Source organism: Ursus arctos, unplaced genomic scaffold, assembly GCF_023065955.2.
Source record: "Ursus arctos isolate Adak ecotype North America unplaced genomic scaffold, UrsArc2.0 scaffold_8, whole genome shotgun sequence".
NCBI lineage: Eukaryota > Metazoa > Chordata > Mammalia > Carnivora > Ursidae > Ursus > Ursus arctos.
Window position 1 is genome coordinate 30,537,132 of NW_026623100.1, and position 25,393 is coordinate 30,562,524.

At 38.0% G+C, this 25,393-nt stretch overlaps 1 protein-coding gene across 32 annotated transcripts in view; it reads left to right on the forward strand.

Annotated features, from left to right (window-relative positions):
• Positions 1 to 447: 447 nt before the first annotated feature.
• Positions 448 to 25,393, forward strand: part of AFTPH (aftiphilin) — a 65,215-nt gene continuing 40,269 nt past the window's right edge. For 4 of the 32 annotated variants that reach the window (XM_048222594.2, XM_048222605.2, XM_048222599.2 and 1 more), the window contains exons 1-4: positions 476 to 755; positions 5,266 to 5,321; positions 12,308 to 12,456; positions 16,596 to 16,668. The gene's annotated coding sequence lies outside the window, so the exon portion shown is untranslated. Of the gene's footprint in view, positions 756 to 5,265; positions 5,322 to 6,263; positions 6,389 to 9,435; positions 9,461 to 12,307; positions 12,457 to 16,595; positions 16,669 to 25,393 lie in introns of those variants that run through there. The other 28 variants (XM_048222606.2, XM_048222598.2, XM_048222615.2 and 25 more) reach the window with 21 other exon arrangements.

Here is a 25,393-nt window from a genome sequence, read left to right on the forward strand (position 1 = left end):
GAAGGGACTTGGACTGAATGAAAAGTCGTTTTACGGGGCGAAAAGGGCAAGCTGATAAGGGCTCTCCGGTAGGTTTTTGGTGAAGATATGGCTCTGTATTTCAAAATCTTGGCAATTTTATTTGGAGAGCAAGAGACTTAACTTGGTCCTGACTGAACGATATCGTTAACAGACTGAAAAACACCTGTCCCTCGCCTTGAGCGCAGCTTCACCGGGAGGCGGAATGCGGAAAGACGTCCTTCTCCGCAACAGCTCGATGACTCGCAAGGAAGTAAAAGAAAAGGGCAGCTTGCCCACACCCAAAATGGCGGCCAGCACTCTGCACGACCGCGCCTGCGCAGGGGTAAGCGTTCCGTGACACTAATTCCCCTGGAGTGTCCTCCCCCCAACCCCCCCTGCACCCACCAGCGCCCGGCCCCGACCTAGCCACCTGCGCCCGGAAGTGACGTGTCGGCGGCAGCGGTTCCCCCGCTGCATGATGGGAGAGTGTGTGGAGTGGGCGGGGGGTCTCGGCGGAGGAGGAGGTGGAGGCGGCGGCGGCGGCGGAAGAGGGCGGAGGGTAATGGGATGGGGGTCCCGCGACAGCGCTGAAACTCCGGGTGGGCGTCCATGGCGCTGCTTCGCTGACAGGGCTGTAAGCAGCCTGCCTTCCGCTATCACCAGCTTCGCGTCGGACTAGCCGGTCCTTCCCCGGGGAGCCAGTTACTCCCCGGGCCCCTGAGCCATGCCCATCGCGGCCGCCCCGAACGAGCCAGGTAAGCGCCACCGCTCCGCTTCCCCGGCCGTGCGGGGGGAACAGGGGGCTGGGACCCGGCCCGGCCCACTGGCCGAACCCTTGCCCGGGCCGGGAGCACCTGCCTGCCGCGGAGCCTGGGACTGCGGGGACGGGGACGGGGACGGCTCTGCGGGCCTGCGGGCTCCGGACTTGGGCTCTGCCCTCTTCCGCGGCGGGTGCGAGGACGCCGGCGGCAGCGCCCAAAGCGCACAGATCCCTCCCCGCCATCCCGGGCACCGGCCGGGAAAGTGTGAACCGTTCCCACATCCCCGGCCGCCGCCGGCTCGCCCTGCCCCTCCGCTTCCACCTGCCCACAGCTCCGGCCGGCTGCTCTCCAGGAGCTGTAGAGAAGTTTGGGGCTTTGCTCGGGCTTCCTCTTTTTCCCTCCCCCTTCCTCGTGACAGGTGTAAACACTGCCTGCTTCTCCCCAGGCCCGAGGCCGGCTGCGACCGGAGTGTGGCTGCTTCCAAGGGTCTCGAAGCAAGCGGGTTTGGAGTCCTCCCAGCAGGCAGAGGAGAGCCCCAAAGCTCATGCATCCCTTCCTGAAAGGATCTTTCCTTCTCCTTTCTTGCACTCCTCAAGAAATAATCTGTGTCTTCTCCCCAGATTGCGTTCGCAAAGTTGGGCCATTATTCTTTACGCTTCCAGTTTGGCAGGTGCAGTGTCTTGCTTGGGCAGAGGACAAGAGTATAGGGTGAACAGGGGTAAGGTCTTTTCTCCATTAGGAAAGTACTGAGAATGGTTGGGTTTTTCTCTTAGTGGTTAATGTAAGTTTTAGCTTGGTTTCCCACTGAATCTTCTCTTGGGGGCCGTGGAAAGGACTTGTAAATATTTTAGTGGGAGCATGGGAAGGGGGCACATTAAACAAAAGCAGTGGTTCCGTTTCAAAGTTCTCACTTCAGGAGAAGAAAAGTAAAACTTTACTTTTGAACTTTAATCTTCCCTGTTCACTGGCTTTCATGGAGTACGTTCTCATACTCCGAATTGGGTTTTTTGGTTTTTGTTTGTTTTTTCTTTTGAGGGTGGGAGGGGGAGACAGATCCTTGAATTTACATTTGTTACTTTTAGTTAACCTTTTAGACATTAAAATATGCCAAACTCCACGGGAAACAATTGTTTCAGCACTATTCCATTGATATAATTTGCACAGTTTATCTACATTTTATATGCTTTGCCGGCTTAAATGTTGGCTTTTGTACTAGTCATTTTTAAATTTGCAGAAGTATATGTGTCTATACAGAGTGCCTATGGTAGCCTTGTTAATTTTGTCTATGAAGATATTGCACACGGATTTAAAGGTCTTGTATAAAATATTTAGCCCAGTAAATGACACCTAGTAAATACTCATTAGATTGAATTCCTTTATGTATCAGTTAGATATATTAATTGATCTTCAAAGTATAGATATATTTTATACCTTTAAAAAGCTCTTGTAAGAAATTCACTAGAATTCACATAATATGTAGGGCATTTGTTTTTCTGTTTTCTAATTTTTGACCTAGAGACTGTTATAAAAATAATCCTTTAATGTGTCCATAATTAGATACTGAATCCATAATTGCATTGATAAATTTTGCAGAATCCAGTTGTCTTTATGAAAATTTTGTAATCTAGATGAATCCTATTATAAAACATCATTTAAAATTTTAATTTGTTTTACTTGCAGTTAGTTAAAAGTTCAGAAAACAAGTGAAATTTGAGTACCAAATGTTTTATTTTTGTGTGAAACCTAAAGTGCTTCCCTTAGCAGTCTAAAAAGTCTTTGAATAGCTTCTCATTGAGGAATACCCCTTCTCTCCTAACCCTACTCCCCAAAACTCATAAAAGGAGGCCATTAAGTATATAGGTATTTTTAAACTGTCATAAACCATTTAAATCAAATGTTTATATTGTAATTTAATGTTACCTACAATTCATAAGTTAAAAAGTAAGGACTTCATTCTCTCTGAGCAGTTTCAGTTCCTCTTTAATTAGGCTAGTGAATCTTTCCAGCCTGAACTTCATATGTATTTATAGTTTTTACACAATTTGAAGAACATCTGGCACTATATGGGTTGTAATATCTATCAATTCGATACTTAGTCTTTTCGCAGAGTGTGTGTATATCATACACACAATCACGGGTCCTTTCGCAACTTTATGATAATTACTAACGCTGATATACATTACTGTGAGTGAGATACTCATGTAAGTGATTTATATAAAGTATATTAACTCATTTAATCCTCAGAACAACCCTATAAACTCGTAGGTGATATCCCCATTTTTCAGAAAAAAAACTGAGGCATGGATGTTAAGCAACTTGCCTAAGGTCAAACAGCTGGTAACAGAGCCAGGATGTAATATGATAGTTTTGCTTATCATATTTATGTAGTTTTAATATAGTTTTTAAAACATACAAAACTATACAATATATTTTCTGGGAATCATGGAATATGTAGCAAAAGTACAAAAACATTCATTGGAAAGATAAATACCAAATGAGAATAAAAGTTACCTCTGAAAAACTGAAGAGGGATAAAGGATCTAGGAAGGGACTGTTTTTCAACCATAGCTTTACCGTTTTTAATATAAATCTGAAGCAATTTGGTAAAAGATTAAGATTTAACACAGCTAGGTGGTGGATACTTACTCATTATATTTTTTTCTAAACTTGTGTGCTTGAAATCAATAAAATAAAAGGTCAGGTTTTTCATTTTAAAATAAAGTATCACTTTGTCTTTTAGCATTGTATATTTAAAAAGAGGACAGGGAAGTAGTTAAGTGTTATTTTGTATTGACTTCCCTTTAAGATATAAGGAGGTTCTAACTTGAAAATATTTAAAGAATTGTTCCCCTTCTGAGGTTCCTCTGCAGTAACCTCTCTTGCCTGGGCTCTCCTCTTACTCCTTCCAACCATCTCCACAGCCCTATATCACACTCCTAGTTTCTATTTCTGGCCTTACCCTGGGGTTGGGGCTCATAGGTCTGGATTAGACCTATTCCCTGGGAAAAGGAAAAAGTCAGAAACTGTACACTGGGGAGGAAGCAGAGGGGTGGGGAATCATTGCTCGTTAGTTTGGGAGAAATGAAAAAAGAAGGAAAATAGGTTTAATACACTCCCCTTTCTTCCTCAATCACCACCATCCCTATTTCAAATAACTTAAGTAAACCTTGCAGAGATAAATTGCTAGTAAATTAAAGGTTCTCTGTATGCTCAAAGCTTAATTTATAAGCACTGTTTTGCTGAATAGTTCCCAGAGGAAAATAAAGTAGTAAATTAGAATAAATTCACTGTAGGTTCTATTTATGTAAATACTTAAAAAGTGCCATAAACCATTTCAACTAAATATCTAACACCATGGTATTCTCTTCCTTTCATTCTTGCTGCAATATGTGAGGTCCTATTCTAGATGCTGGGGATACTGAAATGAACAAATTTTTAAAATTGCCCTTATTGAGCTTCATTTTCTTGCATTTGGGTGTGTGTGTGCACGCACGCCTGTGTGTGCGTATTTATGGGGATTAAAAAAATAAAATATAGAGGGGCACCTGGGTGGCGCAGTCGTTAAGCATGTGCCTTCAGCTCAGGGCGTGATCCCAGCATTCTGGGATCGAGCCCCACATCAGGCTTCTCCGCTAGGAGCCTGCTTCTTCCTCTCCCACTCTCCCTGCTTGTGTTCCCTCTCTCACTGGCTGTCTCTCTCTGTCAAATAAATAAATAAAATCTTTAAAAAAATAAAAAATAAAAATAATAAAGTATAGAGATGGCAGATGATGTTAAGTATCACAGAGAACAACAGTCCATTTGGAGGGATATGGGAGTACAGACTTTTTGTCTTAGAGACAGGAGTGGGAGGTTGTTGTTGTTGGGGCTTGCTGTTTTATATAGGATGGGCTCAGAGAAAGCTTAAGACCTGAACTTGGTGAGGAGAATACAGGGGAAGAGTGGTAGAAGCAGAAGTATGCCGGATTATTCAAAGAATTGCAAGGGGAAAAGTAGTATATGTGATCACAGTTAGAGGGTGAGAGGGCAGTGTTGCAGGGCTTTGTAGAAATTCTAATGACTTCGGCTTTTTACTGTGTGAAATGGGAGGCCATTGCAGGGCTTTTGAGTAGAGATGTGACATAATCTATGTTTTTAAAGGATCTGGCTGTGGGGGAAAAAAAAAGAATCTGGCTGGCTGCTGTACAAAAAATAGACTATAGGAGTGCAAGAGTGGAAGCAGGAAGATTCCATTAGGAGGTGGTTACAGTGATATGGACAATTTCTTGAATTGGAACCTCTAGTAATTTCCCCATTGCTAAATTCAAAAAACTTACAAGGTACTCCCTTCTGAAAATTCAAGGCCTTCACAGCCTACTTTCCCCAGCATACTGCCTACTTCCTTCATATATCCTACATTCTAACCAAACTCTGTTATGTGACTTACTGTTCTTTGACACTTGCCCCATACATTATTTTTAGTGCCTGCTGTTACCTCTATCAGTTAAAATCCTTTTCATTTCAGATTCTATCTCCATGAAGCTTTTTCTCATTTTCACCATTCTTCCTCTTCCCAATCAAGTAAGATCTTTTTCTTAGAATCCTTGTAACTACATTTTACTTCATTTGATGTTTATATTCTGGCTTGTGTTAATTACTTTTATTTTTCTCTTATGTTGTTCCCCCTAATTAATTGTAGTTTTCTTTAAGATTGTGACTCCTTTTACTCATTTCTACCTCTTACAGAACCTAGCACAGTTATGTATGTAGTAGATGCTCAGAAATAGTGGGTATATATATATTATGATTTTTTAAAGTAGTCTTTTATTACAGGGGCATTGTAGAAAATAGGCAAGCAAAAAAAAAAAAGAAGAAGAAGAAGAAGAGAAAAATCACATTCCTGTTATTCAGAAATCCTCCCTGTTAACAGTTTGATGTATATCTTTCCCCACATTGTGTGTGTGTGTGTGTGTGTGTGTGTGTGCCCTTTTAACAAACCGAAGTCTTATCATACAGACAGTGTTGTAGGTTGTTTTGTGTTAGTCAACTAAATTTCTCTTACCATTTCAGAAAATTTTCATCTAAATTAATATTCAGGGCTATATTAAAATTCTTCCCCAGGTGGATGTCCCTTTACAGTTGATTTGCCCATATCAGCATCCACTCCATAATATATTTTTCTGGTTATTAAAATTATGAAAGGATAATATGTTCATTATAGAATATTTGGAAAATATGGAACAGCATAAAGAAAAAACTGGTGTGCCCCTTGATGGCAGGGCCCATCTGTTTTAATGCCTGGCACATAGTAACACTCAATAAATATATGTTAAAAGGAATAATATGTGTTAAAAGGAATATTAGTCATCACACTACGAAGAGGTAACTAAACATTTTGGATTGCATTCAGTTTTTTCCCCCCTGTGGGTATATGAGTGTCCTCTGCACATGTATGTATGAATCAGATTGTATCTTGGTGGAAAAGTTTGTGATCTTTGACTTTGTTTTTGGTTATTTCCATAGGACTGAGTTTTAGAAGTGGAGTTACTAAATCAAAGGGAAAACCAGATGCTTTCCAAGGGGTTGAAATGAAATCACTTACCTACAAGCAGTGTTTGAGAGTACCCATCTTCATTTAATCTCCTCAGGTGATCAGTAAAAATGCAGTTTTGGGTTTTTTTTTAATTAAGCCCCCCTTTGCAGGGGCAGTCTTTTTTTTTTTTTTTTTCCTCCAAGATTTTATTTATTTATTTGAGAGAGAGGGAGAGTGCACAAGCAGGGAGAGCTGCAGGCAGAGGGAGAGGGAGAAGCAGGCCCCCACCAAGCAAGAAGCCCAATGTGGGACCCCGGGATCATTACCCAAGTGGAAGGCAGATGCTTAACTGACTGAGCCACCCAGGAATCCCAAAGATGCAGTTTTTAAACTGTTTACCTGAATTTTTACTTTGGATTTAGGCTTTTTAGCAGTATGGAATATTTGCATAATTTAAACATTTTTGAAGGGTTTAAACAGGAGATGTATCCTTATTTGATATGAAGTTAAAAATTCTTAATGCCATGTTCTTTTTAAAATAACTCTGATTATGTTAGCAAGCTATTTAAGTACAAGAAATACAATATTATCTTCTGCAACTATGTTGTGTAGTACAATAACCACTAGCTACATGTCACACTTTTAATAAAGCCAGTCCCAAGTAGATGGGCTCTAAGTGTAAAAAACACACCAGATTTCAAAAACTACTGTTAAGACATATATTTTAGGTTGATTATATATTAAAATAATATTTTAGATGCTTTGTGTTAAGCAAAATATAATTTTATCTGCTTTTTTAATTGACTATTGGAAGAGTTAAAATTGTATATGTGGCTCGTATTGTATTTCAGTTGGACAGTACTGCTCTGGAGCATGACACTGACTTATTTTTATCTATGGAAATGAAATATAAGATTAACTTCACTACTCTGGAAAGCAGTAAATAAGTTTTTAAAAATCGCTTCTTATATTTCAGTTAGTATGTTTTTCATAGGATACACAGTTTGCACAGTAATCTTTCAAATTATAAGACTATAACTTACTGCAGTTCTTATGCTCCGAATGAAATATAGGACTTGGGGAAGGGTGTTAGGAAATTTACCTGAGAAATTGATCCCTCATCTAAGAATTGAAGGATGTGTGGAAATGTTTTAGGCAATGGGACTGCCAGTGCAAAGGCCCTGTGGCACAAAAGAATGTTTGCCTTTCAGTAAATGAAAGAGGGCCTAGTTTAGAGCATTGGAAACAATAGGGGAAGAGAAGAGGAGGTGACTGGAGAGCTGGGAATGGCTTATATAGACTTTATTAAAGATTTTTAAAAAATCTTTATCACAAGCAGAGAATCAGTGTGATCAGTTTGACTTTTTTTTTTTTTTTTAAGATTTTATTTATTTGACACACAGAGAGACAGCCAGCGAGAGAGGGAACACAAGCAGAGGGAGTGGGAGAGGAAGAAGCAGGCTCATAGCGGAGGAGCCTGATGTGGGGCTCGATCCCAGAACGCCGGGATCACGCCCTGAGCCGAAGGCAGACACTTAACGACTAAGCCACCCAGGCGCCCTGATCAGTTTGACTTTTAAAAAGATTATTTGGATTGGGCGTGATTGAATACCAGTCAGGAAGAGGCTGTTTAAGATCATGGCAGCTTAGACCAGAACAAGTCACAGGAGGTGAAAGGAGGTACAGATATTCTAGAATTGAGGGATTTATGAGATAAAAATCATTCTTTAGAAGATAGGGGAAGGTGAGAGGAGCTTTGTCAAGGGTGGCTCTCATGTTTCTGACTTAGTAACTAAGTAGGTAGAGGGGCCATTCCCGGAGTTAAGAGAGCCCTGGAAGAGGACCAGATTTTGAGGAAAAAAAGCTTGGGTTCTCTTCCTGTTAAGCTCAGTTTGAGTTGAGGAATTTAAATGGAGAGAACTAGTAGAGAGTTGGCCTGGCAGGTCTGGAGCTCAGGTTTGAGGGCTGGGGCTGTAGAGAGAAATCTGGGAGTCCTAGAATGTGGTAATTAAAGCCTTAGGTGGATGAGATTGTTTGGGGGGAAGCTGAATAAGAAAAGAGCCTGGATGAAACCTGGAAGAACTTACACTACTAATTTGAGTATGTTTCATACTTAACAAGAAAATTTAAGTTTGAGACCTACTTGTAAAAGTGAAAGTAAGGAGTAAATTGGATCAAGTAAGTTAAGTATTTCTGTTTGACACGTGTGTAATCTAGCAAATAATCTAAGACAATGCTAATTTGATTATTTGGAAACATATCTTTTTCCTGCAGCAGAACACAAACTGGGCTTCCCTTATGAACATGTTGAAAACAATTATGAATAAGTATTGGGTTTTTTTGTTACTTTAACAGCCCTAAGGAAAAACTATGTAATTCTCTCCATAAATACTTTAACAGAGTCTCTCCATAAATTTTGAAACTCATTTTTAACTTTTTTAACAAAACAATTTAAAGTAAGAATTATTGAATAGTTCTGTAATATGATAAAATGTATACACCTCAAATCAAAAATCAGTATCTTAATGTAGGGTGAATACTAATGCCTGCTATCACCACTACTATTAGATTTGGTATTGGAGGCATTAGCCGGCACAATCAATAAAGAAAAAGAGAGACGTAAGAATTGGAAAGGAAATGGTCAAACTACTCCAGTTTGCTTATGATGTGATGGTAAATGTTACAAGTAACAGGAGCTTTCAGTTTTATAAATAGTACTCAGCAGTTAGAAAATAGGATGGAAGTGGAGACCCCATTTCACATGAGCAGCAAAAAAATAGATAAAATACAAGTTTAAAAACAAATGTAAGAATTCTACATTGCTAACATTGAATTTTTATGTTAAATAAAATTTAACAGTTCCATGTTTAGGTATTAGAGGATATCATTCTTAATTCACGTCTTATTATTCTTTAAGTGCTAACTTCAAATGATACTTTTCAAAGCAAGACTTTCAAGGAGGATCTTTAATATTTGTATATGTCTTAATAAGGCCACAGTCGTTTAAAGAGATAAGATAAATAATGTTTCTGCCTCACCCACCCACCAAAGTGGGTGTTTTTGTTGTTGTTTTCTTCTTAGTCATTGCTTATGTTTTGTAGTATTTTCTGTTTTGCTGTAGTTAATCATCTCTCATCTTAATTGTTTGTTACTTGGATGCAGAAATGTTGACCTGGAGTGTTTTCAGGTAAGACACTTCTGCTACAGTGACACTCAAAGTCTGAGGCATTGATTTCTTTTCTTAAGGCTTTTGTTTTTAGTAGCTATTTATAAAAAGTAGTGAATCTACATTAAGAGATAAATTAACTCTTCTGCACTGCATATTTTTAATAGCATCTTTGTTCCTTTAAAAAAAAAAATACCAGGAGTTTCGAGTATCACATTCAAATTTTCTCTTTCCTGAAGCCCAAACTGGAATGTTTGAATATTCATTACTTTTTTTAAAAAAAGAATATTCATTACTTTTTACCTCCAGTTAAGTCATCATTTCTTCTTACTCCTTTCATATTTCAGACACATTCCTCTATATCATAATGAGCTGGCCGATAACAGCTTTCCATCTCATTAGGTTTCAGAAGTTTACCTGAAACACAGTGCAAGTGTCACACCTAACTAAATAAAAAGTACAGATTTTAATCAGATTACCAGTGACCTTGGTTTCTGGAAGTAGAGAAGTTTCTGTTGTTGCTGTTCACATTCGTTTAATATTCAGCTGCAAGTGAAACTGATAAATTTTTTAAACATGATTTTATTTTTTCCAAGGATTCTACAACATTTAAATTATATACTTAATTGCATCTGTTTCAAGGATTATTGCAGTAATTTAAATTTGATCCTTTAAGGAAATTTTCCAAGTTTATTTAGGAAAAATATCAAAAATTTTATGTTGTGAACTCTTTCTTTTTTAAAATCTTGAATGTGAATTTCTTTGTGATATTTTCAGATAAATGTAAATGACAGCACTTTAAGAAATGTTTGTACAATTAAATTGTAAGTAGGGGAAAACCTTTTATAAGGAACATTACAATTTCATTGATTTACCTGTATCAGTGAGTTCAGCAATGAAGTTTACAGACATTTATGTCATCCCCAAAGTTATAAAGTCCAATGATATTATTATCCTCTGGGAACTTAACTCAGTGTCTGTCAAGCTTTGCTGACAATCGGCATCATCTTGGAAACTTTTAAAAAAATACTGATCTTTAGGTCCACCTGTTCTATTAAAAAAGGAAAACAATACAAAGCTAAGAGTGAGTAACATTGGTTTACAGGCTACTAGAGAAGAAAAATGTGGAAACAAATTTGATTTACTTTGTTGAATATGATAAAAGAGATAGATATAAAGAAGGATTAATTCAGAAAGGCAACCTAACATAATGAAAAGAACACTGGCTGTAATGTTAGAGCCCTACTTTCCATACTTAGTCTTTATGGGACCTTGAGTAGATTATTTGACCTCTGAGCCTGTTTTTTCCTCTATAAAAATGGGTGGTTGAGATTAAATTGGATAGTGTATGAATAGCACCTAGCATAGTACCTGTGATATAATAATTTGGTAAGTATTGGTGATCTCACTTCACAGAAAACTTCATGACTGAATAGGGTGTGAAGGTATAGTAAATGCGTTCTCCAAACAGGTAAGGATAGGAAGTTAGAAGAAATGACATGTGACAACCTAGATGAAACAGTGCCCGTGGAGGAACCAGGGGATACCTTTTGTCTGAACGGAGCAAAGAGAAAGTATCTTAGCTATGTTGGATAAGATAGGAGTTTTAAGTAGACTGTAGTAATCCTGGCCAAAAATCATGAGGCCCTGAAATAAGCTATTGGTCATGGGATGTTAAAACAAACATAGCAAGCAATATAGAAGATTTAATTTGTGGGATGGGGTGGCAAAGGAGGAACGGTCAGGGCTAACACTGGACACCACAGATTTCTGGACTCAGAATTCAGAATGTTGTATAGGAAGAAGTGGTTTCTGTTCTTTGAGTAGAGGTTGACTTCAGTTTTGGAATTGGAGAATATGAGATATCTTTGGGACATCCAAGTAGAGATATTCAGAAAGGCATTTGGGTAGTTGGATCTGGAGGTTGGGCAGCCTGTAGATAGATAGGGTTTCAGCATTATGAATATATAAAAACAAAACTTGGATGAGATTTCTCCGGTATAAGAATATGGGGAGGCCAAGACTTGGGAAACACTGAAATTTAAGAGGCAAGCAGAAGAAGCAGATCCATTGAAGGAGGAGAAAGGCTATGGTAAGAGGAGAATCAAGAGAGATTGCCTTCCAGAAATGCTTTTTTTCACTTAAAAATGTGTTTTAGACACATTTCCTAATTAGTAATGTAGCTTTATCTTTTTTTTAAAGGCTATATTTTAAAGGCTATTCCTTATAAATATTTATTTTCAGTTGCTCTTTAAACAAACTATATAGGAATTAACATTTATGTGGAATGATCTTTGCATACTTGTATGAATGCTTCTATAGGATACATTTTTGTGGATGAAATTGTTTAGTCCAAAAAAAATGCATTAAAATTTTTGGTATATTGCAGAATTGCCCGAAATATGAACCAACATTTACTTCCACCAATAATACCTTTAATTTTATTCTTAATGTGGCCTGCTTCCTAGATTAGGGTAGTATGGATTTAAAAAATAAACAGTAATTTTTATTACTATATGTAAAATTCTGTGAAGAGAAGAGGAACACTTTAATTTTATCAAATTACTTGGTTCATTCAAATAATGTAATTTAAGAATGCATTTTGTCCTTGTAAGCACCAGATCAAGGAGGAGTTCTTTGTTTTGAAAGAAGCTCTGTTCCCTCCTCTTATATATGCTGGAAGCAGTAATTGGATTTAGAGGAAGTGGATCAGAAGGAAAGAGAATGATAGTATTATTGCGAGGGGGATTAAACCTTGAACAAAATTGATGTGTGCAAACAGTTACTGTTATGGTAGACATACATTATTAACACAAATTCTGTGCTAAGATTTTGCACAGAGGTAATTTTGAATTTTTTTTCTTGTAGCAAACTTTAAGCCATGGCTACAAGACTGTAAAATGAGGTATTCCTATAAAGCTGATCATAGAAGAATTGATGTCTTAGAAAATACCAAGAATAGAAATACTGCAGAAGTTTGAAGTCACCTTAAATCGTGCCGCTTACATAGTTTAAAGGTAAAAAATATGGACAAATTTCAAATTTTTTTAATTGATTGACATTTTTCGTAACATCTGTATAGAAGGACCTGCATTTCCCTAACCTCAGTGGTACTAATAGTATTTAGGGGAAGTTGTTAGTTTTGGTCATTTTCTTTAAATTCTTCAGTGTCCTTTTTGTCTTGTTTTGTTTTGTTTTTTTACTTTGGGTTATGTCCTATTTCTGGTTTGTAAATTTAGGTTTGTAAAATCAATTTAGGGGATCCTGACAGCTATTAAGAAAAAGTGAACTAGAACTATCAAGAGTACCCAGAGAGTAAAGGATAAGTACTGTTTGGTGAAATTCTTTTTACCCTTTAGCCTTTCTACCTCTCAGGAGAAAGTAAAACTTTAAACCAAGGAACAACACCATTAAAAGGTCAAACACCTAGAATTTGTTTGCTATGGGAATTCCTTCCATAGTTCCACGAAAGTTATCAGTACAGGGAGACCTACTTGTGGCATTACCTGTGTATACCACACACACATACACTCCTGAGCGCTGTTTCAGAATGTGTTTATATTTGATTTTTCACATATACAAAGGTTTTGTTTTATAATAACTCACCCCAAGAATGTCATTATATGTTGTTATTTGTGGATGATTTATACTCGTTTTAAGTCTGATTCATCATCTGGTTTCCTTCTCACATGTTTCTAGGTTATCTTTTTCTCAATAGGTGGTCAGGGAACAAATTAAAGTAACAAATACCACTTAGCAAAGACAATTTGTGAGGTAAATCTGTTACATATGTCATATTTTATAGCCAAATTTGTGAGTTAGAGATTATGTAGGACACTGCATCCTTTCTCATTAGCTCAAATAATTGAATTCTAACTGCTTTTGGTTGCAGTTTTAGAACTTTTACTAGATGGCTTTTTTCTCTAAAAGGTGAGTTGCTCTCATGGTAGGCATTTATAGTATGGAGAGTAGCGCTGTCAGGAAGGGCAGCTGCCAAAGGCCTGCCAACATACACGTATTTTAGTTACAGACTGGGGGGCGGGGTTCTGTTTTGAAGGTTCACAAAGTTGGTTTTGTGTTTTTGGTTTTTATTTTTTTCAGAATACCTTGGGATCTTGAGGTTTAACTCATCAGTCTTGACCAGAATTTAAATCTAAAGCTTTACAGCAAGAAATTTCTTTCAAAACATGTCAGCTATTCATGTCGGCTGATTGCAAATCTGTGGGAAATTTAACATGGAGTACTAAAGTTGCTGGTAGCAGAGAACAAGAGCAGGGGAAATTAGTTGGGCCATCCAGAGTCACATCACGCTCTGGAGACACCAGCTGACACCTCCACTTATGGTGAGAAACTGTCTCAAATCAAAGCAGAGAGTCATACTAGCTGGTCTGTTAAAAACACATGAACAAAAATTTGTCCTTTAGCTGTTTTTTCCCCTAGCTTGCATATAAGTACTACCCCTCTCAACATACTCTCTTTTCCGACAGGTGCAGTACAAATGATTGGATTTGCTTTCTTTTACATGTGTTACATTTCAGACCAGCCTCTCTCAGATCACACTTACTTACCTTAACTGAACCTCGGTGTTTCCTAACTTACTTGGTGGAGCACCAGAGCTAGGGTTATAGAAACCTAGTGGGAGGTGGAGGAGGAGACAGTTCATGAGTGGTCATTGGAGTAAATGCCCCAGCAAGACCAATAATAGTGTATTCAGTTCCTCCCGTGCACCAGGCCCTGAGGATGCAGTGGCCAACAACAGAGGCCTGCCTATTCCTGCACAACATTTCCAGTCTTTTGAGCTCAAGTAAAGTACCTCTTGCAAGAGCAGTTTCAGTGGAGTGGTAGGAAAGAAGCCAGATTGTGCTGGGTTGAGGAGTGAGTGGGAGGTTAGGAAGTAGAGATAGCGAATAGATAGGGCCCTTTGAAGAAGCTTGGTGGTGAGGAGGAGGAGAGCTAGAAGGACACAGAAGGGAGGAGTTTGTTTTGTTTTGCTCTGATTTGTTTGAGGTTGGAAGACTCTTGAATATTTACAAGCTTGATGAGAAAGCGTCAGTAGTAATGGAGAAATTCAAAGGGTCCTCTGAGCAAGCAATTCAGATAGAGAACAGAAGGTCCAGGGGTTATCTCTAGACAATACTGTAGATGGAGGCACGATTTCAGTGAAAGGACATGAAAATGAAATAATTCCTGCTTTTAGATTCTGTTTTTGTCATCAAGTTTCAGGGATATGAGAGGGAAAAGTTAAGGTGGCGAATTTATTCTGTAACTGTGTACAGAGTACTAGGGAAAAAACTTTATCCCAGGGCTAATGCATCTTTCCTCACTGCTGCTTCTGTTCTGTTGTCTTTGTTATCAGCAGTTATCCAATATCATTTATTCAATTTCAAGTTGAAGTACCTTTTGGGGAATAGTAGCTAGTAATCTCTCAAATATGGTCAGTTGATTGGGTTAATTAAAGGTAAAACAATTTCAGCTATTTTTATTTATCTTGTTTAATTTTTACTGTGCAGCCATACAAACACAAATAAAATGCCTTATGGATTTATGTAGAAAGTTAAAATATACAGAAAAAGGAGGGCTCTTTCTTAGGAATTTTTGAAAACGACCATCTGTAAAATGATAACTCTTATTGCTGTTTAGCAACATTCATTGAAGAGTGAATGTGAGTTGCTGCTTATGTCATTTACATTATGTATGATATTTGCACTTTTGTGAATCATCCTTATTGACATCAAAATCGGGAAGACAGACAATTCGGTGGTTATTTTTGGCAGTCTGGCCTTTTGAGGGTGATCAGCTTAGTTATAAAGATATTTTGCTGCTTGTTTCATTCTTCACCACATTTTTATTACCATGTACATTAATATTGAAAGAAGACATTCGCCTCTTGGCATTTTTGTTGGTTGTTAGGTTGTAAGAATCTTTTTTTTTTTTTCCTTCCAAATTATTGTGGAAGTTTCAGAAACCTTTTTCTGGACAACTCAGAAACCTTTAAGGGATTATTCTTGTAATTCCAGTATTTGCTGTCAATTATTTCTGCAATAAGACATATTTCAGGTATTTTATTAACTTGTGACGGATTCACTGCTTTGTAGTTACACTAACATGAGGGATTATTTAACCTCCCTAAGCTTTTATTGTAAAATGAAGATAATAATCCCTACCTCATAGCATAGTATGAGAACTAAATGAGATAATTCATGAATGCTTTTCTCATAGTAGCAACACATAGTAAGCATTGAATAAATGTTAACTTGATATTGGCGTGAGCAGAAAATGAAAGCACTTGGAATATACTATTTGTTCAATGAACTTTTTTTAAGATTTTATTTATTTGAGAGAGAGAGAGCGTGAGTGGGGTGGAGGGGCAAAGGGAGAGGGAGAAGCAGACTCCCCACTGAGCAGGGAGCCCACCCAATGAGGGACTCAATCCCAGGACCCTGGGATCATGACCTGAGCCGAAGGCAGACACTTAACCAACTGAGCCACCCAGATGCCCCTCAACAAATGTTTTAAATAATACTGCATGTTACGCAGTTGGTATCTATGATGTCTTGGGTTTTGTTTTTAAATCAGCAAGTTTGAAGGAATTATGGGATCTCTTAAAAATATTCAGTTTCAGAATTGTGGAGGTTTATTAAATAGCCTTGAAGTTTACAGCCTATGTTGAAGGGAGTCCTACCAACAAATAACAACAAAACTTTCCTCAATTCTTTACTAAAAAACATCTGTTTTTAGGGGTTCTCTTTGTTTTATTAGCCACCATAGAGCCAATATAAGATGCTGAGGACAAACCACTCAAAAAGAGAAAATGAAAATTATCATTCTTATAGATTGTCAATTTTAGAAGCATGAAAACGTTTGTGACATGCATGGTGCAGTCATCTCTAGATGTATCGAAAACCAGAAAGTTAACTAGAATCTTATCTTCATATCACTCAGAAGGAGGCTCTTTTTGAGACAAGATGATATGACTCTTAAGCAGAATGTAGGCTGGGCAGATTCATTGACAGTGTATTTTGATCATATCTTAAAACTCCCGTGGGGATATTACAGTAAAGATTTGAATAATTTGAACTGCAGTAGCAGGCAACATTTGTAATGCAAATTGGTGTTGTTAATTGCTTATGTAACATTTTCTTTCATTTTTCTAAAGAAAATACACATTTTCCCCCATCACTCACTCAAAGGATTTGACAAGTGACTCATTAAAAACGTCAGACATCATGGTAAGAAGGTAGCGTTTTTTGTGTGTGTGATCCATTAACTAAACCTTGCTGGGGGGTTTGCGCTGCTCAAAGCTTGTAGCACAACTTCGGATATGGTTGGTTGTCTTTTCTCTTTTCTTACCACCGTCCTTCTGCTTGTTTGTGTTCTCCATTGTCCCCACCCCCATTCCAGTCCAGTAAAACTAAATTTGGAGTGAAAGGTCCTCAGTAAAGCTGGGGATTGTATAATCTGGGTGTGCTTATCTGGCTGCATGTTGATGTAGCTTGGCTGGTGCCCTGTAAAACGTGGGAGTTTCTTTCTGGTGCATTTTTAGCTTGTCTGCAAGGTTCTCTCAGTGTTTGAATCTGGGAAATTCCTAAAGGGCTTCTTAGAGACCCCACGACTACCACCAAATGTGAGCCCGAAGACCCTAAGATAGTTAAATCACTGTGTGAATGATGGAGGATAGAGGGATGGTCAAGGATTAACTCTTAGAGGAATATGTAGAATCCTTTCCATCCCAACCAGGTACCTTAGAAGCCTTTATTCTCGTGGTCTTGTCGCTAAATGGATAGTATCTACAGCCAGTTTACTTCAGGTTACTAGTGAGGACTTCTGGGTTACATTGTCCTGTTCCTCATCAAAACCTCCGTTCCTTTAATAAACGACTACGAGGCTCTGAACTACCAGTAGTAGTAGTAGTTCAGAGACTGTGGTCTCAGTCCTTCCACCTTGGGCATTGTTTCATATTTTCCAGGGGTGAGTTATAGAAATTGGCAATAAAGTCAATGTCTTGTATCTTTAGTGTGGTTAGTAATATTTTTCTTAAGTGACTTACTCTTTCAGTGACCTTTTAAAGTATATGCCAAGTCATGAGAATGTTTTTTGGCAACTAAGCCAACATTGGCTTAGATTTTTGTTAAGGGTAGATTATGGTTGGAACCACAGACTTGGTTTAAGTTAAAATGTAATGATAGTTGATAACTTGCTGAGGCACAGAATGTGCCAGGTACCGAAGGTCTGTTATCTGTAATCCTCACAACAGCATCGACAGGGAGGAACTGCTAGCCCTTTTTTATAGATAGGAAGCTAAAGCTCAAGGAGGGCAAACTCACGTAACTAGTAAATGAGGAAACTGGAATCTGAACCTAGAATCTGAATCCAAGTCCAAGATCTTTCTCCTACACTATGCTACCTTTTGAGACATACATATATTACCTGAAATCCCAGAGTTAGGCAAAGTATAAATAAGCACAACTTTTTTGTAATAGAATGGTATGCTTATTATTATATATCCATTCACTTGGAATGTAGTTGTTGTTAATCTAAGTATGTTGATTTTCTGAGACACACTTTTTGTTTTTTATTGTTACATACATACAGCAAAGTATATAAGTCTTAAGTGTACAATGGGATGAATTTTTACAAATATATGTGCCTGTGTAACTGGCACTCTGATCAAGAGATAATAACATTATTAGCACATACCCCCTTTATACCCCCTTCCAGTCAATACTGTACCTGCTATAGGTACCCCTATTTGGAATTAACACTGTAGTTTAGTTTTGCCTGTTTTAAACTTCCCAGAAATGGAATCACACAATATGTATTTTGTGTGTGTGTATCTGGTTTCTTCCACACATCATGTCTGTGATAGGCATCCATGTTGTTGCATGTAATAATAATTCATAACGTACCCTATTCGTGTGTGTGTGTATATATATATATATATATATATATATATATATACCATTATTCATTTTAACCATTCTGCTGATGGACACTTGGGTTATTTTTAGTTAAGAATAAAGTTGTCATGAACAGTCTTGTTCATGCCTTCAGTGCATGTATATACTCACTGTTGTGGAGTATATACCTGGTACAGTTTTAGTAAATACTGCCAAACAGTTTTCCAAGTGGGTATACCAGTTTACACTCGAACCGTTAAAGTATGAGAATACCAGTTGTTCCATATTGTTGCCTTTGGAAGCTATGATTAAAATTGTTTTGTCTTAATTTTAGCTGTTGTGGTGGGTGTATAGTAGTGTCTTACTGTAGTTTTAATGTGCATTTCCCTGACGACTTTTCATATGCTCACTGGCTATTTGGATAATCTCTTTTGTGATTTACCTGTTCAGGTGTTTTGGCCATTTTTCTGTTGGGTTGTCTCACATTGATTTGTAGGAATTCTGTGTATGTTCTGGCTATGACTTCTTTGACAGCTAATGTACCACAGATATCTTCTCCCAGGCAGTGGCTTGCCTTTTTGACCCTCTTAATGTTGTTCTTCAGGTGAACAGAAGTTTTAAATCTTAATGAAGTCCAATGTATCATTTTCTCTTTTATGATTACTGCTTTCTGTGGCCTATTTAAAACACCTTGCCTTCCCTAAGGTCATGAAAATAATCTCTTAAGAAGGTTGATTGTTTTTACCTTTCACGTTTAGGCCTACAGTCTGTCTGGAGCTGATTTTTGTGTGAGTTATTAGGTAGAATCAAAGATTGATCCCCCTGTGTGGGTATTCACTTGATCTAGCACTATTTGTTTAAAAAAAAAAAAAGGCTCGTCCTTTCCCCCTCCACACTGCAGTGGCATCTTTGTTATCACATAACATGTACCTTTAAACCAGGTCTCGATACCTGGTAACTTAAGTACTCCAACTTTGTTCCTTTTGGGAAACTATTTTTAAATTGCCGGCTAGTCTGAGGATGATAGTTAACCCCATTCCCCCTTTCATTCCTCTATGTTCCCAAGCCCACCTTTCCACTTGAGCCCAGAGCTTTCTGCCTACAGACCTACCACCTCTTCTTTTCCATGACCGTTTCAGACCTGCGGCTGGCACTCCTTGAGCAGGTGCAGCTCCCTTTCTTGTGAGAGATTCATATTGAGTCGCTTTGGCCCGTTGTATGCCTTGTTACCCTGGCTGCTAATCTGACACAGGACTCAGGATTCCACTGCTGATTGCTACTCGGATTGTGGATTAGTCCCCTGGCCCCTCTGTAGTGGACTCCTATAATAGAATTACCAAACCCAGGATCCTTTGATTTTCATGGTTTGTAGCCCTGAAGGTCTTCTTTGGCTTGCATTTTTATTTACTATTTTTCACGTACAGTGTCCCTAGGCTCTGTATTAAGGATGGGATTTCCCATGGGCATATCTCCAAAGTGCAGGAGGTCTGCCAAATTCTCTATCTGCATGCTCTAACTAACTTCAGGTTACCCCGTTTATTACCCAAGCATGAAAGCCCCATGTCTACTGTTTGTGTATACTATGACTTGACCCTTTCCTAGATACCCCCATTACTTGTTTAAACAATTACTTGTTTAAGGGGTCCTGGAATAAGCAGGCATAAAAATGGGAATTTGAACACACCCTTCTACACACACACACACACACACACACACACACGCACCTGTGCATGTGCTTGTTAAGATTATAAAGAAATTAGACAACTGATTAGAACTCCTTGTGGTGTGGAATACGTAGTGCATTAAGAAGGACGAAGAAACATTTATTAAGGTCGCTGTGTGCCAGGCACAGCATTAAAGTAGCTCATCTATCCCTTTTTCCTGTTAAGTAGGAATAGCTATTTAAAGTCTATATTTTCTGTGTAAAAAAAAAGGAGGGGGGGGATTTGTCTAAGTCAAACTTACTATGCTAATTCATCATACAAATACTTCAGTTAACAATTAAATAATACTTCTTGGGGCTCCTGGGTGGCACAGCGGTTAAGCGTCTGCCTTCAGCTCAGGGCGTGATCCTGGAGTTATGGGATCGAGTCCCACATCAGGCTCCTCCACTATGAGCCTGCTTCTTCCTCTCCCACTTCCCCTGCTTGTGTTCCCTCTCTCGCTGGCTGTCTCTATCTCTGTTGAATAAATAAATAAAAATCTTTAAAAAAAAAAAAAAAACAAATAATACTTCAACTAACAAATTTTACTGAGTTGGAAAATTTTGGAAAGTTCAAGCTTCCTCCACACTGGCTGGTTGTCATTCTTGACTGGAACTTGAGAGTAGCATTCTCTAAGATTTTTGAAGGATGAATGGACCAAAGCCAAGACCCGCTGAAGGGGAATGTGTAGCCCAAGTTCTTCCCATCAGTAGGTGACACAGTTTTGAGAAAGAAGGAAACATTCATAGTCTGGGAGGCTGACAGAGCCTGTTGCATCTAGAAGGAGAAAGAGAGTACTTTTTCAAGATGTGACAGGAAAACTATTTTCTGTGTTGTTGGTTTGATCACAAACTTTCTGATTCAGATCTTGGTATTTCCTTGACATATGAGTTTGAAATAAGCCTGAACCAAGGAAAATATTTCATTTTTCAAACAATGAAAAGTTTTAGGAAAAGCAGTAGGTTAACCGTGAACAGATTCTACTAATAAGAAACATCACACATGGTTCTTTAAAAAGTAAAGTATTATGGGGGCACCTGGGTGGCTCAGTCGGTTAAGCATCTGCCTTTGGCTCAGGTCATGATCCCAGGGTCCTGGGATCGAGTCCCGTATCCCTCATCTGGCTCCTTGCTCAGTAGGGAGGCTGCTTCTCCCTGTGCCTGCTGCTTCTCCCTGTGCCTACCGCTCCCCCTGCTTGTGCGCTCATGCTCTCTCTCTCTCTCGCTGACAAATAAATAGAAATACAGTCTTTAAAAAAACAAAAAAAGTAAAGTATTATGGAAGGTAAAATGGTACAGCACTCTGAAAAATAGTTTGGCAGGCTTTTAGAAAACTACACGTGCACTTACCATAGAACCCAGTAATCACACTTTTGGGCACTTATCCCAGAAAATAAGAACTTAGGTTAACACAAAAACCTGTACATTAATGTTGTTAGCATCTTTAATATGTATACTATTTAAATATGCCCCTGGTACGTATATTATTAATGTAGTTTATGTACTACTTATAATAATAAAATATAGGAAATAACCCATATGTCATTCATTTGATGAGTAGTTGAGCAAACTCGTGTATCTGTACCATAGAATACTACTCAGCAATAAAAATAATTGAGCTACTGATACATGCAATAACCAGGATGGACCTTAAGGGCATTATACTTAGTGAAAAAAGTTACCTTCAAGAGGTTACATATTGTATAATTTCATTTACATAACACTTTTGAAATTACAACTGTGAAGACAGAAAACAGGTCAGTGGTTGCCCAGGGATGGGGTGCGAGAGAGGGAGCAGTTCTGTATCTTGATAGTTGTGGTTACACTGATCTGTATATGGGATAAAATTGAACAGAACTACACACAAACACAAGTGGATGCAAGTTTTGTTTTTGTTTTTTATAAAAGTGAGGACTGAATAAGGTCTGTAGTCTAGTTAATAGTTCTGTGCCAACATGGTTAATTTCCAGGTTTGCTATTGTGCTAGAACTGTATAAGATTAACCATTAGGGGGAGCTAGGTGAAGGGTGTGCAGGTGTCTACTATTTTTGCAAGTTTATATTAATCTATTGTTTCCAAACAAAAAGTTAAAAAAAAGATAAGGTATGTTGTACACCTATGTTCATAGCAGCATTATTCACAGTAGCCAAAAGGTAGAAGCAACCCAGCTGTCTGCCAACAGATGATAGTATATGCATACAGTGGAATACTGTTCAGCCTTGAAAAGGATGCTACACAAAATGTATAAACCTTGAGGACATTATGCTAAGTGAAATACACCAGTCACAAAAGGACAACTACTGTGTAATTCCACTTATATGAGGTACCTAGAGTGGTCCAATTCATGGAGATAAAATAAAATGCTGGTTGCAGGAGCTGGGAAGAGGGAAAATGGGGAGTTACTGTTTAATGAATACAGAAAAACGGGGCCACCTGGGTGGCTCAGTTGGTTAAGCATCCGACTCTTGGTTTCAGCTCAGGTCATGATCTCGTGGTCATGGGATAAAGCCCCACGCGCGCTCCATGCTCAGTGTGGAGTCTCTGTGTGTGTGTGTGTGTGTCTCTCTCTCTCAAATAAATAATAAAATCTGTTTTTAAAAATGAGTACAGAGGGGTGCCTGGGTGGCTCAGTCGTTAAGCGTCTGCCTTCAGCTCAGGGCGTGATCCCAGCGTTCTGGGATCGAACCCCACATCAGGCTTCTCTGCTAGGAGTCTGCTTCTTCCTCTCCCACTCCCCCTGCTTGTGTTCCCCCTCTCTCTGGCTGTCTTTCTCTGTCAAATAAATAAATAAATAAAATCTTAAAAAAAAAATAAAAAATAAAAAAATAAATAAAAATGAGTACAGAAAACATTTTAATATTTTGGAAGATAAAAAGAGTTCTAAAGATGGGTGGTGATGGTTGCACAACAGTTTGAATGTACTTAATGCCACTGAACTGTACACTTAAAATGGTTAAAACAGTAATTTTTTATATTTTTAAATAGTGAATTTTATGTATATTTTGCCACAATTTTTAAAAATAAGATACTATATAAGTAGCACATATTTATTATACAATGTGCACCTTTAAATGCAAACATAAATCTTGAATGCTTTTAATTTTTTCATTTTCATTTTGAGATGATCACAAACATAGAAAAAGTTGCAAGTTCGGTACAAATAATCTTTTTCCAGAATAATTTGAGACTGTTACCAACCTGATGTCCTGTCTCCCAAGGATGTTAGTGTGCATTTCTGACAACCAAAGACATTCTCTTACATAACCACAATACTGCCCTCAAAATCAAGAAATTAGCATCAACACGTTGCTCCTTGGACTCTATTCAGGTTTCACGGTTGTCCCAATAATGACCTCTATAGAAAGGGAAGCCAGTTGAAAATCAAGTGTTGAATTTACTTGTCGTGTCTCTTTAGTCATCTTTAATTTGGAAGAGTTCTTAAACTTTTCCTTAATTTTCATGACATTGATACTTTTGAAGATTACAGGCCAGTTGTTTTGTAGACTGTCTCTCAATTTGAATTTGTCTGAAGTTTCCTCATGAATAGGTTCAGGTTGTGTATTTTGGGCAGGAATATTCCAGGAGTGATCCTGTGTTCTTACTGCATCTTGTCAGGTGATGCATGATTTCAGTATTCCCATTGCTAATGACGTTCACTTTGATCATTTGCTGAAGTGTCAGCCTCCACCACTGTAAAGTTACACTTTTTTCTTTGTAACTGAGTATGTTGTGGGGAGATACTTTGAAACTGCAGTATCTCTTACATGTTTATATCTGAGGACTGACACTTGATTCTTTTATTCAGTGGATTATAATCCAATATTATCTTTATTTTTTTTAAAGATTTTATTTATTTATTCGACAGAGATAGAGACAGCCAGCGAGAGAGGGAACACAAGCAGGGGGAGTGGGAGAGGAAGAAGCAGGCTCTCAGCGGAGGAGCCTGATGTGGGACACAATCCCATAACGCTGGGATCACACCGTGAGCCGAAGGCAGACCCTTAACCGCTGTGCCACCCAGGCGCCCCCCAATATTATCTTTATTTTGATGCTCAAGTTTTCACTGATTTTACCACTAAGAATCCCTTCAGGCTGGCTTTTGTGTCCTTTTGACATGTTGCCAATATTGTGAATGCTTTTAAATTTAAAAAAAAAAAAAAAGGAATCATAATATCAATGGCTACATAGTATCCTATTGGAAGGACAAAGCATGATTTGCTTAAGTAATCCCTTTGGAGCATTTTGTTTTGTTTTTAAGAAAGAAAAAAAAAAAAAACAGTTTGTATAGTATAGCCAGATTGCGTTCTGGAAGCCTTCTAACAATTTACACACCCACCAGCAGTATGTGTGTGCAAATGTCCTTTTCTCCACACACTCATTAACAATCAGTATTTTTTAAAAATAGAAATCATAATCACAGGGAAACCATTAGAGGTCAAATTACCCTGTATACCTAAGCATTGGAAGGGGTTATCAGGACTCTGGACAAAGGAGGAAAATAGGGTTTATATGTATCTTTTACTGTTATCTGCCTTTTCTCTTTAAATCAGCAGAAAAGAAGGTATTTCAGAAGTAAAGCCATCATTTTCTTCTTTATGATGCTGATTTTGTAAGGAGGGCAGTTTAAAATAGATACATTACAATGGAGTCTTTTTTCTTTTTTTTATGACTTGTTCAATTTCTTTCAAATAACTCTCAGTGACTGACCAGTCATTGACCTCAAAGATCCTTTTCAAAATTCTGAAGCCATTCTCTACTAACCAGCTGTATGACCTTTAGGAAAGTTGCTTACCAATAGGCCTCTTTTTCCTCATATCTAATTAAATTAAGTGGTTTCTAAGGTACCTTCTCCCTATAGCTGGAAGATCTTATGAAATTTTATTCTGAGAGTTGGAAGAAAGTGGTTGTTTTATTTTTTGAGTTTACAAAACTGGTTGAATTGTGTAGTAAAATATTTTCTTCGTGTATCTAATTTTGCAACTGTGAATTGCAGGAAATATTCCTTGGGCTTCAGTTCATTGAAAGTATCAATTTATGGTCTGGTTTTATTCTAGGACTTTTGTTGTTAATTCTCCCTTTACTTTTAATGTAAATCTGTCTTGTGGCCCTTTTGACTTTTTATTACAAAGGAACAGGATAACCCAGACATAGATTCCATTTGAGAGTTAAATGTATATAGAAAGAAGATATCATAAACTAATGGGTATGGGAAGGATTATTCAGTAAATGGGATTATGATAATTGTTTGGCTCTTTAGAAAAAAAATTACTTAGACCTTTGCCTTAGACCATATACCAAAATAAATTCTGGATGTATTAAAAACTAAATGCAGATGAATCATCAAACACTACATCA